Source organism: Pipistrellus hanaki (genome assembly GCF_964339955.1).
Source record: "Pipistrellus hanaki genome assembly, chromosome: 3".
Taxonomy (NCBI): domain Eukaryota; kingdom Metazoa; phylum Chordata; class Mammalia; order Chiroptera; family Vespertilionidae; genus Pipistrellus; species Pipistrellus hanaki.
Genome location: NC_140505.1, coordinates 23,856,852 through 23,875,068, shown reverse-complemented (window position 1 = coordinate 23,875,068; position 18,217 = coordinate 23,856,852). Strand labels below are relative to the sequence as shown.

The window sequence follows — 18,217 nt, the reverse complement described above, 5'->3', positions numbered from 1 at the left end:
CAACACAAAATGGAGGGACTGGTCAGAAAAATGACTTTTTTTACAAGTGGCTGAAGGGTTTCCTCAAAAGATCGATCGGTGCTGGTCTTAGGGACTTGTGTTGTGGTGGTCAGCTCTGTGGCAGAGACAAGGCCCTCAGCACATGTCATCTGCTTCATCGTCTGGATGACAGACGAGGGGCAAACACTGCAGAGAAGACCACTGACACCTCAGAACCGTCTGGTAGAAAAAGTCTGCAAATGCTCACTCAGCGCTGAAAAGGAGTCTTGGCCTAAACCTCCAAGGAGCTGACCCTGCTGGCCAATGCCACCGTGGCCCGCCAAGGCCGTCTGAGCAGTAGGGACATCATTGGTAAGGTTTTCTGGATTCTCTCTGCATTACTTTTGCAATTGCCAAGCCAACTTTTCTGATGATGCTCTGGCTCCTTTGGAGCTTGTCTGCAGGGAAAGAAGCCGCTGATCGTGTAGGCTGCATGGTTGTTACTGAGGCGATGTTAGCTTTATTATCATGAACAATGACAGCTCATATTTCTTGTGTGCTTCTCCCCCTTGATCCTCACAACAATCTTAATCCTATCGAAAGGCAGCATGGGAAAGGGAGAAAGAGCAACAGACTGCCAGAATGCAGACCCTGGCTCTAATCCTCAACAACAGCTGTATAACCCTGAGCAATGCATTAAGCACGCGTGGGGCCTCAGTTTCCCCATCAGGAAGGTGGAATCATGGTAATACCTACTGCACAGGGTTGTGGTGAAGATTAAATGAGTTACTATCCTAAAGCACGGAGGCAGCAGCTGTCACATGGTGAGTACAAGATAAATGTTTGCTATTATCCCCATTTTATTCAGAGTATTAAAGTAACCTGACTAAATGCCATAGCAAGTACATGAAAGCTTATTTTTAACACAAATATGTGAGGCTTCGGACCCCATGTGCTTACCCACTATGCCTGTTGTTAATAGCCATGAGTGATTTGTCAAGGTAAATTAACACCTGTGCCTCTGGGTCCTCCTTGACCTCAGGGCATGGCGATTCGATGGCTTATTCAAGGCCTGATGGTGGCCATTGCAGGCCAGACTCCAGCCCTTCAAAACAGAGACCCGACTCTCCCCAGCTGAGCCCTGCTCCGGCCCAAGGACAACCAACCTCACCTTGAATAATCCCAGGACAGAGGTCCGCTCTCCTGCCCGAACTCAGAGATTCTCAAAGAGAGGCCCCTGGCTCTGAGTTCTCATTTTCTAGCAATAGGTCAATTAGCAAATATACTAGTAAAACATGAAATCTTCTGTAACCCAGGTAGACTCAGATTACATCCACTCTGTCTTCAGCTAAATGCCACTCCCCCAGTGAAGGGCCAGGAAAATGGGAACTGACCCAAGCATCACCCTCTACGAAGGACCCCACCATCCTAAAGAAAACCCGCTAGCCCCCGTGTGGATCTGGCTGAGGCGCTGGGCTCTCTGAGGTTCAGCTTTCCCACTTGAGGAGCAGAAAAATTAGCCAGGATGATCTATACTTTCTCTTCCATTCTTTGATTTCTTACAGAGAGGAAGAGAGAGGGACAGAGAGTTAGAAACATTGATGAGAGAGAATCATTGATCAGCTGCCTCTTGCACACCCCCTAACTGGGGATGTGCCCGCAACCAATGTACAGGCCCTTGACTGGAATCAAACCTGGGACCTTTCAGTCCGCAGGCCGACGTTCTATCCACTGAGCCAAACCGGTTTCAGCAATTCTTTGATTTTTATATCCATGTTTTAATTCAAAGCCAAATCTCATTTTGATTTGACCATATTCAAAAACAACTCAGAATAAAAGCTCCCTCTCAGGAGATACACTGCTGTCTGCAATGCACCCATGGGAAGCCATGCTGTTGCTATTTGCAGTGGTGAAGGGACAAAGGCTCTTTCAAAAACCCCAACGCGAGCTGCTGGGACCCCCGAGAGGAAAAATCCTATTGGCCTAACAATCATGTTACATGAACCTTGTGACTTAGAAGCTTTCCTCCCTGAGAATCATAAGCAATAAACTGGGCCTATTCCTAATCTGACTCATTCCCATCAATACGTGAGCAAGCGCATGCCTGCGGGTCTGTGTAGGCTCATGGCAGACTGCAGATTTTTTTAGAAATGTAAATAATAAATGAGAAAGTACTGTGAACACTCCAAAAAAAGGACAACATTCATTACAGAGGTTGTCTCACAATGATGGTAGATAACTTATCGAAGATACTAGAGTGATTCATGATCTCATTTTTTTGGCCCTATGCAAACACAATTGTGCTTTTAAGTCATTGATGCAAATATATTTTTGGATTAGGCTGCACAGAAGAAGTGGAAAAGGTGAGAATGAACCACCACGTGGACTTTTAGGTGATAGAGGTTTGACATCTAAAATCGCTCTTTTCTTACCAGGAGCAGGTATAAAATGCCACTCCTTCCTGACTGGTTTGCTCTCCTTCCAAGCATCATTGCAACTTGCAGTTTTATCTTTTAAAGCCACTGTAAGATGCTTTTATTTAGTAAAATTAACTTCACCAGCTATACCTAGTCAGAAACCCGATTCATGAAAAAATGCAAACTATAAATAACACATTTTTAAAAGCTTTCGTAATCTTTGAGACATGACCCTTCTTAACGGCCCAACCGTGCTGAACGCTTCATCAAACTCTCATGCGCTGTGTTTGGTACACTGGACCCTTATGGGGGGGAGAAAGACAGATGATCCAGGAGGCTGCGGGATGTCATATGTAATGACCAGGCTATTACTCTGAATGATCACGCCAGGCGTGGATGGCACATTTTGCCTAATTGGACTTCACACGAGGGGGAGAAATGCCTTAATATTTAATAAGTATAATGGTGTAATAAATGTACACAAATCAGACCTGATGAGGAATATTGCTTATTAAAGAGAGAGACAGATGGCTACGGGAAAGGTAGAGTCATTAAATGTAAAGTCTCAGGCTCCCACTGTGAACACCAGCCACGTACTTTCAAACTGCCACTCCCACCCAGACACTCCATGAATGATTTGGTCCCGTCCTCCCGCTTAGCGGGCCATAGATACACCCACACCATAGGTGTAACAAAATAACCGGGTCCCAATAGATCAACGTTGCTGCTTCTCAAAGCTGTCTTTTCCTAACCACTTTTACTGCTGTCGAAATCCCGGTGAGCGACGATGTCCACCATCTCTTATAATTGTTTCAGTTAGATAATTAGTCCTCCTCTTTATTACCCTTCAAGAACACTTAATGTGTTGGAAGCCTTCCCGAGTCTATTAAATCCAACGGCCTGCCACAAGATTATGAATACATAATTTGTTTACGGGTAGCTTTTAAGAAAGCACAAGGTAAGGAGGCATTATTCATGGATGTGGTTAAAAACGGGCATGCTTATGACCTAAAACTTATAGCAAAAGAGATTCCTAAGGGAGGGCCATCTCTTCAGTTCTCCAAAATCAGAATGACACTCAATTGCAAGGGTCCAGGAAGGCAATCTGCATATTTGTGAACAGCTTCTTACGGACCCTGCTGATGATGAAGTTGCTGCACTCATTCACTCCACACATATCTTTTGAGAATCTGCTGTGCCTACGCACTGGGCTCTACTCCATGGAATGTATCAAAAAATTTTGTAAACTAAGGTCCTTATGCTCCAGGAGTCCACGGTCTTGTCCAAGTATGACATAAAAGCAACTACAATGTCCATCGCCATGTAAGACTTGGTTACATCTGGTACCTATGGGGGTACCAGGCAGTCTTGGGAGTAGAAGCTTTAATGGCAAACAGACCTATTTTGAAATGCTGGCTCTGCCTGCCATAGTCAAGGTACTTCATCTATCTGAATGTCCCTTCTTCACGTATTTTTGTATGGGTTTTTTAAACAATATTCCAAAGTAAAGTGCTTCATTAGTTCTTAGACTTCACAAAAGGATAGATAAATGCTTTAAATCTTCTATACATAGCAGATTTCTTCCTAAATCTGCTACGTATAGAAGATTTCTTTCTGCCATTTCTGTATTCCCAGGAGAAAATTGGACCTCACTTTCATTGAAAAACTCTGTATTCAACCCCTGACAGAGCTGCAATGATAACCATATCCAATGATAGCCAGATAAGATGTGGATCTTATATCTCCTTGGGCACCAACAATCCCATTTGCGAAGTGTGTCCCTAACCAAACTCCTCCAGAACTGTTCTTACCACATGTTCCCAGAAAGATCATGGATTGGAAGTGCAGAGAACAAAAGAATTTCAAGTTTTAATTTACTAGCTAGATGTTTACAGATGAAGCTGAGATCATGAAGCTTATTTTTATCATTTCCACTCTGCTGTTATAAAATCAACAGGAAATAAAAACCAATCCCCTTGGCTTTGAAGTAGGAACCGAAAGCTTGCCATCCCCAGGGAAGATGTTCCACGTGTCATTAAGACATAACTTGATAATAAGTTCCCTACTTTGTATTTCATTCTACTGTGAGCTCCTTGAGGTCAGACACTCCATCTTCCCATCTATAAACTGCTAGCACTGAGCAAAATGCTAGGCACGTGATAGGAGCTTCATAAGCACCTTCTCAACGGATTCTGAGAGCAGACAGTTGTAGAGGGGGCATCATTGTAGGAGAACCTGAATAGCCCTCCAGGGGCTATGGTATCTAAGGCTGTGGCATGGCCCATCGAGAGCAGCATGGAACACAGGAGACTGGGGTTCTGTTCCCAACAATGTCACTGCACTAAGTAGCTGAGTCATCTTACTTAAGTCACTTGACCTCTCTGGGCTTCTTTCTGTTCATTTGCAGAATATGAAGCTAATTGAAGTGATCTCCAACATGCTATCATTTCTGCTCGAACAAATGATCTCAAAGGTATTATTTTTGTTGATATAATCTTGCTGACCAATGGTCCTCCCATTACTTCAACAAGTCGCTATCAAGACTATTAAATGAAGCCTACAAATCCTACAGAATCTAAGGGTCCCTTTCAAATGCACAATTTCGCCATTTCAAAGATTTCCAATTTATATAGGTAGATAATATAAGTGAACCTGGACAGCTTGACTTAAAGCTCTTCCAATCCTTCTCTGACCCTCATTCCTGAGTATTAACAGCAGCAGTAACACGTGTCTATTTCTCACCTGCATGACATTGGCCCCTTCCCCACCCCTCCCCCCCAAATCATCACACAGTCACCTGTGGAGACCTGGAAAGGGGGGTAAAGGAGCTGGTGCCTCCCTTGTGCCTTCGCCTCAGGCTGGACCATCACAAGCAGAATAAGCACCTCCCCAGGCTCTCAGGCAAAGTACCAATACCCACCTCCCACCTGCCTCTTCCTGGTGAAAAGTTCAAACACCTCTGATCACCCGGTGGTCACCAATAAAACTCACCATTTTGTGAGGCTGGGGAAGAAATTGCAGTCTGGTCATCGCTGAGCAGATCATTTCTACCATTGGCTTCTGAGGCCACTGTCTTGAATGGGAGCAAAACCAAAAGGGCTACAGTTCCTGCAGCCCCTCCTACCTCACCTCCATCAGACCATGAACATGAAGTCACCTCTCTGCATAAAGGGTCTGAGGAGGTGTTCTCATCCACACTAATAACAGCCCCAACGCATTCTGGTCCAGACTCATTCTCCGAGGAATACAAAAAGGTAATTCCAGTAAAGCTGGATAGATTCTCCTGAATATGCAAGAATATTCATGGAAAAGAAGTCCGCGGGATTTTTAATTACTCGAGTGAATAAAACACGCTCTATGAAGAAAAAACATTTTTGAGACAACCCAACATGTTGAGTCAGATCCAACGAAGAAAGGAGTTTTATGCTCTGATGTTGGCTTCAGCCACCATTTGGATTGATGAATCTATTCGCAGTCCATAAATTTCATTTCGTAGCATTCGAATGGCCCTTGAGTCTAAATGATTAAATTCCTACTTTAAGGATTAAGAACTTGCTTAAGGCTACAGAGTGAGGCAGCTTTGGAATCCCCTCTCTACCCACCTAGTCTCCTTCTGTAGCAATTTGTCTATACCTCTATCTGGAGGAGAGATTAAAATTTAAAAATCCTCACACTCAGCTCTCTCCTGTTAGTCAGGCCCAGAAATCTATAGGACCCAGAAATCTCAGGGCCATGAGTTTAGAGAACATCATTTCGATAGCAGCCAGAGCTTGCAAGTCCAAAGTAATATCCGCCTAAACACAAGTCTCCTCCCTCGGTCCCCATCATATAGCTTCATAATGTACTTCAATAAATCTTACTTCTATACAAATAAGATATCCAGCCGAAACCGGTTTGGCTCAGTGGATAGAGCGTCGGCCTGCGGACGGAAGGCTCCCGGGTTCGATTCCAGTCAAGGGCATGTACACTGGTTATGTGAATAAGCAAACAGAACCTGCCCAGGTGCAAGAGAAGCTTGATTCAGGGTTTTTAAAACTTGGGGGATGTGCAGGAGGCAGCTGATCGATGATTCTCTCTCATCGATGTTTCTAAATCTCTATCCCTCTCCCTTCCTCTCTGTGAAAAATCAATATATTTAATTAAAAAAAAAAAAGATATCCAAGAGAATCTTGGGTATTTTGAGTTACTTATGCGCCTCCGTCACCATACCAGCTGGCATGTATCAAGCATGAACCACATGCTAAGCAGTTTGTGTATGTTACCTAAATCCGTCTGCAAACCGCCCAATAAGATAGGTACTGTTACCCTCGTTTTACAGATGAGAAAGCTGGGATCTCAACAATTGGGCAACGTGCCCGAGATCGCAGCTAAAAAGTGAAGTTGTGAGGCTGGGTGAACTGACTCGAACGCCCAAGCCCGCTCACGAGGCTCTGCTTCCTCATCCCCCGATGCCGCTTCCCCTATTTTCTCGCTCAGAGCGCCCAGCACACACTCACTCTGCTCATCTCCCGAAAACCACATGAACTCACTTGGATTTCGTTTCAGGGGCTATTCCTCTTCCTACAAAGCTATCCTTGTGTTGTTTTCTGAACGTTTGCTTGCTCGTTTCGTTTTAATACACCCTACTAAGCCTATAAAAGGAGCCGTTGAAAATTACAGTGACTTGCTTTACACTGTTCCTGATTCAAGACTGATTTTAGATTTTTTTTACACTTTTTTTTTTTTTAAACCCTGAATCAAGCTTCTCTTGCACCTGGGCAGGTTCTGTTTGCTTATTCACAGAAGGGCTGGCTTATGCCTGTGTGCCAACGCATAATAAACACTGAGCCAGGGCCTCCGCTGCCTGGCTGAGGGAGACGGTCCTGGGCTGTAACGGTTGTGTGAAACCTGCGTTCCCTCCCTGCCACCCACAGCATCGACCCTGGACGCCAAACAAGGCGGCTCATTATCATAAAGCCACTAGGAACATCTCTCTGAAAACATTCTCTGATCTCACAGCCCAGCCCCACTCTACAGAAATGCCAGCAGGACTCCATGCAGGGGGCCCCTTGAACCTGGCTCTCTGCCTCCCAGGGAAACAGATCTGGGGGTATTTAACCAAATCTCCAGCTTGGGGAGGGGGGGCGGGTTGAAGAGGCTTATTTTCCTGATACCAGCTACCCCTTGAAGACCTAGAGTGGGAACTGGCAACAACCAATCGTAATTGTGACTGGCTTTTGGGAACAACCCACCATAGGAGACGTCCCACCTGTCCCGCCAAAAGTGGGACATCTGGTCACCTTAAGCTAGAAGCACACAGCGGCATCAAAAGAGGAGGCGGGGATGGGGGATGCAGACCTCTTCCTAACTTCCGGCAGAGCCCACTCTGCCTCAGGCTGCACATCTGAGCCCCTGACACCACCCTGTGCCCCTCAAGAACAAGCTGCCGATAGTCTCACCTAGTTCCCAAACTCTTTCCATTTGACGCACCTCCACCTTGGTTCCTGGCTTGTTCCAATTCCCATGAGGCCAGAGCTCTTGGCTCCTCCCCCAAACAGCCTCCCCTTCACCCTTTTAGACCCAAACCTTATTCCTCACCACAGGCGCCTATCCTGGGCTCTCAGATGCCACTGCCTCCTGGAATTCCTCTGCTCCTGGCCAGCCTGGGTGCCAGCCCCGTGTGATGGGTACCCTACACACCGGCACAAGCTCACGTGTCACCCAGCACCACTGCCACAGACACAGGTCTGTCACAGCCCAAGAGGGAGAATTAGAAAGTAATGTTTTCAATGAATTCATCAGTCTACCTTGGATCTTTATTTTTTCTTCTTTTTTTTTTTATTAATTTTTCACAGAGAGGAAGGGAGAGGGATAGAGAGTTAGAAACATCGATCAGCTGCCTCCTGCTACACCCCCCAATGGGCATGTGCAGCAACCAAGGTACATGCCCTTGACCGGAATAGAACCTGGGACCCTTCAGTCCACAGGCTGATGCTCTATCCACTGAGCCAAACCGGTTTCGGCTCTACTTTGGATCTTGTAGACCTTTATCACCCCCATAAGCATGGGAGGGGAATGAGGGAGGGAGGGGAACAGGTGAGAAGAGAAAGTTAAGAAGAACAGGGCAGGAACCTTACCGCTCACCTCTCAATGCAGCACTGTACGCTGCCCGCTCAGTCTGACCCCCTGCTTCTCCTGGGCTCGCTACACACGTGACCCCAGCCCCCTCTGGCGCCCCCTCTTCTGGCCCAGCTCTGATCCGTGCCTATGCCAGCACTCCGGGGGTGTCCTGGTCTGCTGAGGCGCACAATGGGCGGGGTGCTGCAGAAAAGGCCCAGACACCACCTCAGGCCTCAGAGGCCGCCTCCAGTACCTGTGGACTAGGGTCCTGTCCCAGCTCAGAGGCCATGCCGGTCAAGTTCACAAGGCATGGGGCCCAGGCGTGCCCTGAGGCCACTCTGGAGGCTGGGAGACGTGGAGGACGGCCAGGCAAAATCTGCAGTTTGGAGTCATAGTAGATTTTTTTTTTAATATATATTTTATTGATTTTTTTACAGAGAGGAAGGGAGAGGGATAAAGAGCTAGAAACACCGATGAGAAACATCGATCAGCTGCACCCCCCACGGGAGATGTGCCCGCCACCAAGGTACATGCCCTTGACTGAAATCGAACCTGGGACCCTCCAGTCTGCAGGCCGTACTCCATCCACTGAGCCAAACGGGTTAGGGCGATTTTAACACCCATTGGCACCAGAGGATAGATCTTCCCGACATAAACTCAACAAGGAACCAGCAGCCTTAACTAACGCACCAGATCAGATGGACTTAATTGATATCTACAGAGCTTTCCGCCCCAACGCAGGAAAATATACATTCTTTTTCAAGTGCACACGGAACATTTTCTAGGATAGACCACACGTTCGGACACAAAACAAGTCTTAATAAATTTTAAAAGTTTGAGGAGGGAAAAAGGGTCTCCGTTGGGTGGGGTGTAGGGTCAGGCAGCCCAGAGAGGGCAACAGAGAAAGGTGTTGGGCCCCGTCTTGGCAGCTGGAACCTACAGTGACCCCAGTCAGCAGCTCTGGGGGCGCAGGGGCATGACGCCTGCGTTAGCTGTGAATGGAGGACAATCCCATCTTCTCTGCCCACACAGTCTTTACCGGACACTCAGGGTCCAGCTGCTGCCAGCTGGAGGGCAGGGGGTTTGAGCCGCCGGCCAGCCTGTGTCATCAGCAAGTAGCTTCGCCTTTGGACAAAAAGCCTCTCCCTGAAGCAGATCCCGGGAGGCGGGGGAAGACCTGGTTTTCTGGGCTGTGGGCTCCTGGGAAGTTGCTTTATTTACATCGCTGATATTTTATGTCCACAGACAGACGTGGAGGGGGAGGGGCAGAGGCCCTGGCTGCAAGTGTGGAAGAACCTGCCTCTCCAATCCAGCTGCCGGCCTTGCATCCGCTGCCCCCCTCACCATCTCCCTCAGGGCTCAGTCCCCTCCACAGATCCCCCCACCTCCACCTTCGCCCCACCTCTGCACTCCTTCTCTCCCCGCCAGCCAAGAACTCCTTCTATGCATACCTGAAAAGGAAACAAAGTCACTTTCCTCCATTGTGGCCACTAGGAACGGTCTTGTCGTTCATGCCTTTGTACCTGGGGCTGCTCAGACTAGGACAGTCATGTGTATGAATCCCCATGAATGGGGACAGGTGGCAGATTCTTTTTTTTTTAAATATATTTTATTGATTTTTTACAGAGAGGAAGGGAGAGGGATAGAGAGCTAGAAATATCGATAAGAGAGAAACATCGACCAGCTGCCTCCTGCACACCCCCTACTGGGGATGTGCCCGCAACCAATGTGCATGCCCTTGACCGGAATCGAACCTGGGACCTTTCAGTCCGCAGGCCGACGCTCTAGCCACTGAGCCAAACCGGTTTCGGCCAAGTGGCAGATCCTCGGTGAAGTGCAGCGAGAGGCCCTCCAAAGAGCATGGGGTGAACCGGAGCCAGGGAAAAGTTTCAGGTGGGGAGTACTCTCCTTTTCCTGGTTCCCCCACCCCTCTTCCACGAGCATGCTTCCTGGAGGAGGAGGGGACCTCAGAGAAATGGGTGGGTAGGGATTAAGCTGAGTTCCCTGTACACCTCACTCTGTTCTTACCGCAGCCTTCAGGTATTACTGTCCCCACTGTGTGCACAAGGACACGAAGCCTCTGGATGTTCAATGACGGGGCCAGGGCTCCCAGTCAGTAAGTGGTAGAGTTGGGATTCAACCCCAGGATTGCCCAGCTCCAAAGGCTCAAATGCTGTCCCGTCTACTGCAGTCTTACCCATGTCTGCAATCTCTGGGGAGTCTAGCAGAATGCCTTAAAATACGGAGTGAAAAATAAATTCAGAGTGGGGCAAAAATAGGTTTCCTGTTGTGTATACCCCAAATACAAGAGTATGTTCTTATATTATTTTTATTGTACTAGAGGCCCAGTGCACGAAATTCGGGCACTGGTAGGTCCCTAGCGGCTGTTGGCTGCTGACCAGGGCCTCCCTCCCTTCCCCTGCTGGCCCTGCCCCCTGGTCGAACTCCCGGAAGAACTCCTTGTCCAGGAGACAATTTGCATACTATGCTTTCATTATACAGGATTATTTTCCATAAAAACAACTGTAAACCTACTTTTGCCCCATTCTGTATTTGTTAATGAATGCATGAATGGTGGATTCCAGCCTTCGTACCTTAATATTCTGAAACCCACATACCTGATTTTATTCATATATTCTGCTTATCACATGACCGCCACGTGCCTTGATAAGAAGTTAAACGTTGTACGGAAATAAGTTGTACTGCGTTGTATTGTATTTTGAGCTACTAGGAAAAGCTACATCTAAAAATCTATAAATAAAAAGTGCTGAAGCAGACCCACTGATAAAAATTCATTTGTCATCTTGCATTATCGTGTCCAGAAATGGATACAAACATAATATTCTAGGGAAAATCGATGTTTTCACAGTTTTTGTTAACCCTCACCTCTACAACAGACTCGAGGCTGCCAATTCAATGAGTATTTATGCCGACAAACAGCACAGAGGTTCTGAGCTCGGGTCCTGGAGCCCGGCAGACAGGGACTCAAAGCCCAGGCCCACCGCGTAGGAGCTGACCTTGGGCAGGTAACCCGCCTCGCTAAGCCTTGTTTTCCTCATCCGTCACCTGCAGATAATAGCGGCGCCGCTTCTTAAACTGACTGCGGGTTAAACGAATGGCTCACGGCCCACACTCCGCAGAGCCGCTGCCAGGTGGTGAGTGCTCCGTAGGTTTTGGCCATTTGTATTCACGTGAAGAGGAGAACTGGAATGCAAGTGCAAGGAGGAACCCGAAATGAACCGCTTGCTTTTGCAAACGCTATGATGAGCACCAACTACACCTCAATCCTCTGCTCCAGATTACTGTGGTTACTGGAAAGACCTACCCTGAGAGCAATGCCACCAATAGCAATGACAATAACCAGCCGTAGCATAGTTCTCCTTTACTATGTGCCAAGCACTTTCCTAACCCCTTTCACAGGCAAGTTGTGCAGATGTGAGGTGTCACAGAGGAGTGCCCAGCGGGAGGGGAGCGGGGCTGAAGCCCAGGCCACTCTCTGCTCACCACACCATGTGCCCTGAGCCAGGGCAGCCCACCGCCAGGGGCACGGTGTGGGCTGGCAGCAGCCCTGTCTACTTATGTCATCGGCTGCATGAACATTAGCAAGTTTCTAACGAATGGGAGACGGAAGGAGAAAGTCCCTTTCGAGAGAACCCAGGGCCTCGGTGGGAGAACACCGTTTTCGTACAGTCATGCGCCCCTTAACCACAGGGAGACGGTCTGAGAAGTTTTCATTAGGAGATTTCTGTCCTGCAAACGTCACACAAACCTAGATGGAGAGCCCACTCCTGTCACTGTATGTGCTATACTTCCACACGACTGGCCGGCCAGTAGTTCCGTTTACACGAGCATCAACACAAACACGTGATAGCTGGGACGTTACTACGTGTTTCCCCGAAAATAAGACATCCTCTAAAAATAAGACCTACTTACAGGTTTCCTTCGGAGTGAAATATAAGGCATCCCCCCAAAAATAAGGCCCCTCCCCTAGGCTAAACATGAGAGATTTGGTCCACTGATTCTGAAAGAAATGAAGTCACAAGAAATTCACCAGGAAATTCAGGAATTGGATTGTTATGATGATGTTCCAGAAGATGATGACATGATTGTCACTGAATAAATGAGTAAATTCTTGATACTGTAGGATTCACAGTTTGTCTGGTTTGTGTTGACAACTACAGTACTACTGTACCGTATATAGGTAATAAATTTCCTTTATTTTCATTTAACAATAAATGTGTACCGTATTCTTCTTCATGGAAAAATAAGACATCCCTTGAAAATAAGACCTAGGGCGTCTTTGGGAGCAAAAATTAATATAAGACACTTATATTATTTTCGGGGAAACAGGGTAGATAGCACGAGGTGAGCTCCGTTATAATCTTACGAGACCACCGTCATATAGTTGGTCTGTTGTTGACCAAAACATTGTTGTGTGTCACATGACTGTCATTTCATTAACAGAGTGGATGAGTATACCCCCAAAATCACCACCTAAGTGCCTTGGGACCCCCAAAATAGGCAGGGAACCCAGTGTTCAGTATAAACAAACAATTCCCGTCTACTCTGCTTCCTGCTTCCCTCTTCCTCCATCACCTCAAATGTCCCTGTGTGCGAAAATGAAACAAAGTACCAGCCAGGACCCCGTGAGAACCAGATATGTTCCGCATTGTCTAAAAACAACAACAAAAATTCATAGTTCACTACGTGAGAGGTTCCACGTTTCATGGCAAAATTCTAGTGAACAGTCCACCCAGGAGGCACCTCCCAAGCGCAGGTTCCTAAAAACGACTCCGCGTATAAAGACTCGTTCATTTCCAACCACCTCGCACATCCATAATCTTGGTCAGCTCCAGGGCTCTTGTCCAAACTGAAACGCCTTGTTCTGCATACAGCTTTATACATTTTGGCTTCGACTCAGCGTCATTCTGGGAAGAAGGGAGAAGCCGGGAGGTGCCACAGCCTTCCCTAGCCAGAGGTTTGAGGGCAAAAGCAATATTCTTCCCGGGCTACAGAAGCATTACTTTGTGCAAACGGGATCTGTGTCATATTTACTATGCTCAGAATCCTGAAAATTATCCAAAAAACGTTAGCTTCATCACAGGGAAGGGATCATAAAAATGATCTGCGGCCTTCACACACAAGTTATTTCTCTCACCCGGTGCCCCTAAAGTGTACTGATCTAGACCGGGATAGAAAATCGGCAAAAATCAGATCGCCTTGTTTTACAAGACCCTATCAGGTGAAAAATCAGAATTGGAGGCCTGATAGCGCTCTGAACTCAGGGGCGTTCTGCTAAGAGAAGAAACCCCCTTGATAAGAGTATGGGCCTACCTAAACCGGTATGGCTCAGTGGATAGAGTGTCGGCCTGTGGCCTGAAGGGTCCCAGGTTCGATTCCGGCCAAGGGCATGTACATTGGTTGCGGGCACATCCCCAGTGGGAGGTGTGCAGGAGCCAGCTGATTGATGTTTCTCTCTCATTGATGTTTCTAACTCTCTCTCTTCCCTTCCTCTCTGTAAAAAAATCAATAAAATATATTTATTTTTAAAAAAAAGAGTATGGGCCTGAAGCACAAAAGACTAACTGCTCGTTTTACTTTAGAGATGAATGGCGTTCAGTAATTAAATTTCACTGAAAATAGAGTATTCCCTTACTCATTTGCAAATGATATGGCGGTATTTCCAGTAGAAATGTGTGTTTGCCTACATTGTTAGCACTTTTCCTACCAAATAGCCAGTTGTAGCTGATAAATAAAAGCACCAACACACCTTAAAGTTGTTCCATGGTCTCAAGCCTAACTTCATTCAACGCGGACTTTAGAAATAAGAGGGTTTGGTTTTTTTTTCAAAAACTCACAGAAGCAGCATGCTTCTCAATGATGCATCTTGGAATATAATAAACCATATTTTTTAAAGGTAGAGTTGAATGTGGTCCCCTCATAAAAAAAAAAAAAATGGTCCAGGAACTTCACTGACCGGAGAAGATTCCTTTTTTTACCTACAACGAAGCTCTATTGTTGCTGTTGCTAGGAAATAAAGCCATTTTAAAAGATAAAAATAAGCTCCACCAAAGACACTCCCAAAACACACACACACACACACACACACACACACACACACCTTGAAAATTCTAGATCAAAACCCTATATTTGGTTTTTAGGAAGTTTTTTAAAATCATATATTTGAATATAAGGGTGTGCAAAGTAAAAAGCCCAATTCTCCAATCTCCTGTAAGCCTTTGCATCTGAAGTTATTCCAAAGGGTACCGAATCTGTCATTTCAGACGGCTTTCATTTAGTGTTAGGCCTTTGGTAATGCTTTTCACACAAGGTTGCTCTTTCCTAATGAAGTATTCCGTGTCGGGAAGCCAGGAAGGTGAAGTCCTCTGCCGCCTTCCAGGACGGAATAACAGCCTAACGGCCAGCCGGGGTGATACACGAGGCAGAGGAGGCCCCTAGTGGTGAAGCCAGCGCTCCAGCCTGGCCTCTGCCGTTTCCTAAGACTGCTTCATCACCGGCAAAATCAATAGGTAATGAAGGCCACCTGAGCTCTGCTTCTCTAATAACCTCCATTAGCCCTAACATATAGCATGGCTCTCATTGAGAATCCCAAGGCCCTTTCATCCGGAATAAAAAAATGAAAATAAAAATAAATAAATAAAAAGCTGTGGCCTGCAGAATAACTAACTCCATTATGTTCTATATTTCAAATCAACAAATGTTTATTGAGCCCTGCCGCCCTGCGGGCCCGGAGCTGGGCAAGGAGAGGGGGTAGACAGGAGAGAGGAGCACCCTCACAGGGCGTCCCGGGCCTTCTCTCCCCGTGTAATCACATCACACTGAGGACAGAGCGAGGACAACAGGAAGACGGGGAAGTACGATTCAGCATCCTAGGATCCTAGGACGGATTCTCACCAACAGGTACAACCTGAAGGATCCCCCACACCAGCCTCAGCATGTCAGCTCCTCACTTTCAAACACCGACAGAGGGCAGCCTCTGAGGTTGTTCAACAAATGGAAACAGAATGGATGAATGAAAAGTAAGATTGCAAAGAGAAAGGAATTTTAAATTTTAAAAAAAAATGTTGAAATAGGTCGGAATCGGGGATTTCTAAAAGTAAAAAAAGACAAAATGCAGCATTGACAAAGGAAGCTCTTACTGTGCTCCAGCCATTGACTAAGTTCCTAAATGTTACTTCATGGGGCACGGCACCTCCATTCGGGGAGGGACGGTGCTGGCATTTTACCACATGGGAAGCCAAGGCTGGGGAAGGACAGTGACTCAGCCTGGGCCATACAGTTACTAAATGGCAGAGGCCACTTGCAACCCAGGTACCTGGGATGGCAGAGCAAACGCTCGCTTCAGTGCATCCAAATGATTGACGCTTTGCTTTGAGCCCCAGCAGTACCGTTTGCAAGCAGACATATGCGATTTGGAACACAACGCTGAACAACACCGTGTCATTTAGAGCACATGTCGCATGGCAGTTCAATGCAGAGAAAGTATGAAACAGATCCTGGGTTCCTACACTGGGTACGGAGGGCCCTTCCCTGGCTTCCCAGGAGCTGCCGGTCTGTAGGTACACAACCCACAATCCCATTTCCTATTCCACACTCACACACTGTCAGGTCCCTTGCTGTGACTAAGGCTTTCGTTTTTTGCTTTATGCCTCTAATTCCAATTGAGAGACTTTTCTCCTTCCAATTAGCAACATGACAACACTGCGAGGGACTTACTAATGTTCCTTGTTACAAGTAACAGGATTGATAATTATGACTCTCTTGTATGAACACTGTTAGCAAAATCCAAGAAATCTGGTAGAATTACATTTAAATGTCTAGTTAAAAAAAAAAAAAAAGTGTGAAGGAACAGACCCATCTAATGACATTTACATAAAAATCCTGAGGCTTTGAAATCGGAATAAAAGTGGAGTATGCTAAGTAACCATTCTACGACTTATTAGTGTTTACAGTTTCAGCATGCACCGTGCTGTTCAAACCTCCTCTGCCGTCACTCTGTCTTTGCTCACGATGAAAAGATAACTTCGCCATCACGGCCCGCGGTGCAGGTGCAGGAAGCGTGGCGGAAACAACAACTTTGCCTCCTCTTGGCACAGCTTTCCTCCTCCTCCTTCCCGCCCTGCGCACCCCGGCACCCCCAAACCCCGCCCTGAAATAGCTCCTAGCAGCTGCTGACCTCGCAAAAACACTTCCTCAGGGCATCCCGGGTCAGGGTCAGGAGCCCGGGTCCGGTCCCCGGCGGGAGAGAGAGCTCGCTGCCCGCCCGCCGCCCGCGCACGCCCCCGCCACCCTCTCCATCGCTGCAGAACCCGCACCCCAGCCCCGCCGAGCAGCCCCGCGGGCACGGGCCACGGCCACTTTTTTAGGGGGCGCAGGAGGAAGTCATTCAGCAGCTACAGGCCACCAGAAAGGTGGGCGAAGCCAAGGGACAGTCAGAGGGTCCCAGCCATTCCCGGACCCTCCCGGGAGCCTCCCCCTCGCGTATCCCCGCCCGCCCGTCCCCCCGAAGGCGTAGCGCCCTCCCGGGCGCAGAGTCCCCTCCGCTGGCCGGAGCCCGCAGCCCGGAGCCCGGAGCCTGCAGCCCGGAGCCCGGAGCCCGCAGCCCGCAGCCCGGAGCCTGCAGCCCGCAGCCCGGAGCCCCGCGGGCAGGAGGCGGGAGGCCGGCGCCGCACCCCACTCCGGGCTGCACAGCCTCCCCGAGGTCGCGGGCTGCAGAGCCGGGAAGCCGCCCCGCCGCCGCCCCCACGCGGGCCACACCCGGCCGGCCGGGAAGGTCAGGGGAGGGGACCCCACTCACCCCGAGGCTCCCCGGGCTGCCCCGCCGGCTCCTGCGGCTCCCGCGCCGCTCGAACTTTCCCTCCTGCACGGCCGCCGCCGCTGCGGGCTCGGCTCCACCTCCCGCTCCGGCGGCCGCGGAGCCTCCGGGGCCCGGGGGGCGGGGAGCGGCGGCGGCGGGCGGAGCGGCGGCGGCGGAGGCCGCGGGGCTGCGCCCACCGCCCCCCGGCGCCCCCGGCGCCCCCAGTGCCCCCTCCGCATCGCGCGCCTCTGCCCCGCCGCAGCGGGGCGCCCTCGGACCGGGGCGCGGGGACCGGGTCCCCCTGCAGGTGGGCGGCTTTTTGCACGTGACGGGTCCCCGAGATCCAGCGAAGTTAGGGGAGCGGCTCAGACACCCCAGGACGGGGTGGCCGGGGATCTGCTCCACCAGGAGATGGTCCGTCCTCTTTCAGCACCGAGCGCCCCGGGCTCCCTCCCTTCCCGCGCCGGCCGGGTTCCTTAACCCTCGCCGGGCTGCCCTCCCCTGCAGGGACCGGCTTACTCACGGAAACTTTGTGAATGGTGCCTGGGAGAGCGGATTCTGTAATCGGTTATAACAGAGCTTTTATTTCCCCGCGAAGGTGAGAGCCCCGTTAACCCGAAGACCCTGTCCCGGGGGGAAGGGATGTCTGCAGGGATCCTGGACGCCGCTGGGAGGCCCGGAGAGGAAGCGGGGGAAGCATGGAAAACAAGCAATGGAGTGTGGAGTACTGAAAGCCACCCACAGGCACAAACACAGGCGCAGGCACAGGCACAGACCCGGGGGCCTCAGGTGCCTGCAGTTGTCACTGCTCCAGCACCTCTCTGCGGGAGCGGGGGTTTGGAAGTGTCCTGATCCCCAGTTCTCGGCATCAGGAAGGGGGCTGGAGAGGAATCAGGGTTCCATA

At 49.0% G+C, this 18,217-nt stretch overlaps 1 protein-coding gene across 4 annotated transcripts in view; it reads right to left on the bottom strand.

Annotated features, from left to right (window-relative positions):
• The window catches only part of CSGALNACT1 (chondroitin sulfate N-acetylgalactosaminyltransferase 1), a 300,150-nt gene extending 282,158 nt beyond the window's left edge, over nucleotides 1-17,992 (bottom strand). For 3 of the 4 annotated variants that reach the window (XM_084879844.1, XM_084879842.1, XM_084879845.1), the window contains exon 1: nucleotides 17,314-17,429. The gene's annotated coding sequence lies outside the window, so the exon portion shown is untranslated. Of the gene's footprint in view, nucleotides 1-17,313; nucleotides 17,430-17,836 lie in introns of those variants that run through there. The other variant, XM_084879843.1, reaches the window with a different exon arrangement.
• Nucleotides 17,993-18,217: the final 225 nt, after the last annotated feature.